The sequence below is a fragment of the Chrysochloris asiatica genome, unplaced genomic scaffold (assembly GCF_000296735.1).
Source record: "Chrysochloris asiatica unplaced genomic scaffold, ChrAsi1.0 scaffold00230, whole genome shotgun sequence".
Classification (NCBI taxonomy): Eukaryota; Metazoa; Chordata; class Mammalia; order Afrosoricida; family Chrysochloridae; genus Chrysochloris; species Chrysochloris asiatica.
The window spans coordinates 4,157,881-4,163,804 of NW_006408748.1; positions in this window are offsets into that span (position 1 = coordinate 4,157,881).

Here is a 5,924-nt window from a genome sequence, read left to right on the forward strand (position 1 = left end):
GGGCATTCTGTGTTGTTGTTGGTGGAGCTCTTTATTTAGTACACGTCCACCCGATCTTCCATCTTGTTTGTTCTAGCCCATGGTACTTTTAATAGTTTTCTAACACCATGATTCAATTGCATTAATTCTTCTATGATCTTCCTTATTCATTGTCCTATTTTCACATGCATATAAGGGGTTTGAAAACACCGTGGTTTGAATCAGGTACACTTTAGTCTTCAAACTGGTCTCTTAGCTTTTTAATATTTTAAAGAGGTCTTTTGTGATAGATTTGCCTAATATATCCTTTGATTTCTTGATTGCTGCTTCCTTGAGCATTGATTATGGATGCAAACAAAATGAAGTCTTTGACAACTTAATTTTTTTTCTTTTTGTTTTTGACAATGAGTTGTGATCCATACTGAAGACTGCCTTTGATCTTCATTTCAAGTCCTCTTTACTTTCATCAAGCAAAATTGTATCATGGGCATATTGCAGATTGTTAATGGGTCTTCCTCCAATCCCGGTGCCACCTTCTTCTTCATATGTAACCCAGCTTCTTGTTTAATCTGCCAGAAATTCAAGCTGGATTCAGAAAAGGACGTGAAACTAGGGATATCATTGTCGATGTCTTATTGAGCTTGGCTGAAACCAGAGATCACTAGAAAGATGTGTACTCGTGCTTAATTGACTATGCAAAGCTTCTCTGTGTGTGGATCATGGTAAACTATGGATAACATTATAAGATTGGGCATTCCAGGACACCTAACTGTGTTCATGAGACCAAGAGGCAGAATAAGGGGATACTGGATGGTTTAAAATCAGGAAAGGTGTGCACCAAGGTTGTATCCTTTCACCATATTTACTACCCAGTAGCGTAGTGGATTAAGAGCTGAGCTGCTAACCTCAAAAGTCAGCAGTTTGAATCTGCCAGCCAATCCACAGCATAAACATGAGGCTCAAAAACCCTATACAGCATCTCTATGAGTCTGAACCGACTCTATGGCACACAACCACCACCACCACCGCCGCCACCATGGAAATACTGCCTTCAAAAGTTATAGACCTAGATGCAGGATATATTGGGAAACAAGAGTCACATTTTAATAAAATTTTCTATGACTTTTTTTAAATTTAAAAAAGCATTCCTTTTTCATTTACCCTCATATGTCTGACTGTTCTTTTTGTTTTTCGTTGGTTAAATAACTGCAGGTAAAATGAATGAATATGTTGACACTTTGGTATAATGCTTGACAGGTAGCTACTATATCATTTGAGGTTCAAACAATCATTAGTTAAAGTAGATGATAGAAAGTATTTAGCAAATAATGACACAGATACAGGGTATTTGAGGGGGAAAAGATAATATCTAGAACAAGGTAAGTGTCGTAGCCTTCTAGCTTTTGTGTTTTTTTTAATGTTTTCATTGGCTCATGCAATACATAGACATCACATTTTATTATAAGCTCAGTGAGGCTGAGAAACTGAGCAGAACTTTTAACAGATTCTCAGGATTAAGGACACAAAAAGGAGAATTCAAGGCTTGAGCAGAAAATAATGAACTTCAAAGCTGAATTCAGGCCTTCTGACTCCAAAGTCCACTTCCCTCCCCCAGCCCCATCCCCCACTACATTATGCTGCTATAAATTAATCTTGAAGTTCAAGTAAAAAATGGGGGATTAAATTACATTTTATGTAGGAGATATTTAAATTCCAAAACGTTTTTTCAGGTAAAGGAGAAAACACTTCTTTAACTATTAGCCCTGCAAAGTGATCAGGGACCAGCCAGCTTTCCTTGAAGACATTACGATGAATTTCTGTGGGGTTGAGGATTTAAAAATGAACAATGATCAAATAGATAAATTCATATCCAGCATAAATATTTTAACATCGGTTTTTCTGCGTTTTTCCTATCAGATATTGAAATACTTCACGAGACGTTTATTAACATTGAATCCAAGGACCACAGGTTACAGAAAGTTAAAGTGATTCTACTTTTACCTCGTTGTTCAGGCGTGGGTGTTAGTAATCCAGTAGAATTTATTTTAAATGAACATGAAGGTATTTGTTTAATTTTTAATTTATTGAAATTTATTGACAAAAATGTTTAATTATTTCAATTCATTAAAGTGATACTGGTATTAAATATATCTGATTTGGGAATAGTAACTACCAGGTATAAAATATTATGTGTAAAATACTCTAGAGAGATTACCTCATTTAATCCATCTGTGAGATGTAGGCAATATTGGGTGATATCAAGACTACTGAATGATTGGAATGATGTTGTTGTTAAGCACCACTGAGTAGGTTCTGACTCATGACAACTCTACAGACAACCAAACAAACTTCGGCCTGGTCTGGCACCATCCTCCTACTCGTTGTGTTGGAGCCCAGCTCGTTGAGGATCTTCCTGTTTTTTGAGAACTCTCCAGTTTACCAGTATGATGGTCTTCTCCAGGGCCATGAGAAGTCTGCTTCTCCTCACCCCAAAGGAGTATTCTGGTTGTACTTCCTCCAACACAGATTTGTTTGTTCTTCTGACAGTCTGTAACAATCTATGGTACATTTAATGTTCATTGCCAAAGCTGTAGATCAAAGGTAGCAATTTTTTCTTTGGTCTTGGCTATTCACTGTCCTTGGTGTGGCGCTGTAGGATCAGTGCTGGACTGTGAACCACAAAGTCAGCAGTTCAAACCCACTAGCTGCTCCTTGGAAACCCTACATAGGGTGGCTATAAGTCAGAACTGACTTCAGCAGCACTTAACAACAACAACAACAACAACAACAACATTCATTGTCCACCTTACACATGCATGTGAGTTGTTTGAAAATAACCTTGGCTTGGGTCCTTTGCACCTTAGTCCTCAAAGTAACATCTTTACCTTTAAACACTTTAAAGAGGTCTTTTGCAGCAGGCTTCCCCAATGATTGATTTCCTGCCTTCTATAGTAGCATAACCACTACACTAAGGAGCTCTGGTAGCTTAGTGGTTACGAGTTGGGCTGCCAATCTCAAGGTCAGCAGTTCAAAACTACCCGCGGTTCCATGGGAGAAAGATGAGGTGTCCTGCTCCCGTAAAGATTTACAGCCTCGGAAATCCTGTGCAGGGTTGCTATCAGTTGGAACCGACTCCACGGTTCTGTGGGTATTGACTGTGGATCCAAGTAAAATGACAGCTTCAATCATTTTGTCTATCTTTGAATCTGGCCTTGACAGCTTCAATCTTTTCTCCATTTATAATGATGTTGGTTATTGGTCCAATTGTGAGGATTTTTGTTTTCTTGACATTGAGGTGTCATCCGTACTGGATGACATCCATAGTGGAGGCTGTGGTCTTGGATCTCTATCAGTGGAGAGAATGTGGTAGGTTGAGAAAATTCCTGCACAAGATTTGGAAGTGATCAAAGGAGAATGAGACACTAAAAGAAAAGCAGCGGCTATAATTAGCATAGAAACCAGATGCTTAGAACTTGCTGTTACAGTTTTAGGTATTGGCTAGTCGGTTCCGACTCCTATGGATCCTAAGCACAACAGGCCACTGCCAGTCCTGCGCCATCCTCACAGTTGTTATTTGTGTGAGCCCTTCTCGACGAGGGTCTCCTTGTATTTGCTGACCCTCCACTTTATTAAGCATAATGCCCTTCTCTGAGGACCCGGCCTTCCTGACAACACGTCTAGAGTAAAGAGATGAAGTCTTGCCGTCATTGCTTCCAAGAAAGAATCCAGTCACATACTTCTTTCAAAACAGATTTGTTAATGCTTCTGGCAGTTTATGGTATATTGAATATTCTTCACCAACACTATAATTCAAATGCATCAACTCTTTTACAGTCTTCTTTACTCATTGGCCAACTTTCCCATGAATAAGAAAAATACCATGGCTTGGGTCTGGCTCACCTTAGTCCTCAATGCGACATCTCTAGTCTTTAACACTTTAAAAAGTGATTTGTCAAATGCAATATGTCGTTTGATTTCTTGACTGATGCTTCCATGAACTTAGAACTGTGAAAACCTGGCATAAATTGGGCTAGACTGGGCCAACTTGAACATTCAGGCTTTTGGTTAGCAGCTGAGTACATTGGTTGTTTGTACCAGCAGCTAATAAGATGTTGCTGACCTGGTGACTGTGGTGGAATATAAGCCATAAATGTAGTGAGCATGAAGCCCAAAGATAGTTTTACTGGACTTTGATACTATTTGGAAGGGAGAAATAATGAATTCATTTCCCCCCCCCAATATTTTGAACTTTATTTTCAGTAGGACTTAAGAGATAGAAATTTATATGGAGCTAAATTAAGACATAAACAGATTTAAAAAAAAGTTTTTATTGTGAATTGAGTGCAAGTTTACAGGGCAGATTATCAGTTTTATATTTAACAAATCATACACCTTATTTCATTACAATGATTATAATCCCCTCCATGTGCAGTATTTTTCTCTATTCATTTTAGCTCTTTTTTTGTACACTCACGTATATCTAATAATTTACACCATCAAAGAACACATTCTGCAATCTGCCTCCTGGCCACCAGCTCTTAGTCCCACTCTTTCCATGAATCTAGAGTCCTCAGCTGCTCCCTCTCTCCATGTTCCCATCTCTGTCTCCACCTCTGGTGTCACTGCTTTTCTGGATAGGGTCCCGCATTCCGTGTGTGCTCTTCTCTCTTGATGGTCCTAGAGTCCTCTGTTTCTGGACTGTAAGATTAGCTACTCTTTTTGTTTTTGTTATAAAACTTTTACCTTTACAATTGTGACAGTCCCAATTAGTTGTGGTAACAACTACTCACTCTTGAATCATAAGAATCTTATCCCCATTTCTTTTCACCAGATCCGTCTAGACAAGATGAAAGCTATTCAATGAAAGCTATTACACTATCTTCCCTCACACACTCTTAAACTAAACTTCCTCTTGAAACCTTGTAAGCCAGTCACTTTGTGCCTTTATCACCCCCTTATTTTAGGTAGCCAATGTCTAAATTGCCCATCCCCATCTATCCTGTATACAGAGGGGATAGCATTGATACTTGATGTGAAGACTCCTTCCCTCTCTTCTCTTGGTATTTAGAGCTACTACCTCCATGAGTATAGGTCAAGTTCATCAAATTGTATCAATTAATCTGTGTTTCCTTTATAAAAAAATTTTTTTTTTCACCTTTAGTCGAGTTCTGATTACCAATCCATTGAGGCTAGGTCAAATGGGTACTATCTGCAAGTTTGGGTGTTCTTGTGCATCTCCCCTCACTTCATATCATTCTCAGCTCTAGCCCTGTGTGGCTATGTCCTTGTCAATGGACTCAGCTGTCCCCAGGTCTCACCACACTTTGGATCAACAGCCCTTTCTCTTTTCTCTCTCATCTTTAGGTCAACAAGAGTCTATGGAACATGGTTGAACTCAGTCCATTTCTTCATTGCTCCCTTTTCCCCTCTTCCACTCACCAGTAGACCAATGTAGTAATCAGTTGGTCTGCCTATATTGTTTTGTATTTTTCCTGTAGGTCTTTCTTTCAAGAAGTATCTTCTGTACTTCTAGCCACTCCAGGCTGGTCGGCCTGTCCTTTTGAGTGGGAATTTCTCACCTCTGAAGATTCTGGATGGTGTTCAGGATTCCACCTATAGTCTTATGTAATGCAGAGGCTCCACAGGAAGCCTCCTTCACTGGGCACATTGTAGCTCCATTTTATGTATTCCAATCAGTTATAGGCAGAAGATGGACTTATAAGCTTTCTGTGGTGATATTTCTGGCTATTCCTTTCTCTTCCCCTCCAGTGTCTATTTTATAATGGTATGCCAGGGAAACCAAGATTCAAAAGACAGCCAAGCTTCTTAACATTATTTCTCTGCTTTTCCCCATTCCAACCATGTCTCAATCCCTGTATCCCAGAGCCCTGTTGTTCCAAGGTTGTGCATACATCATTATTTACCTCTGTCCCACTTAGCCCATT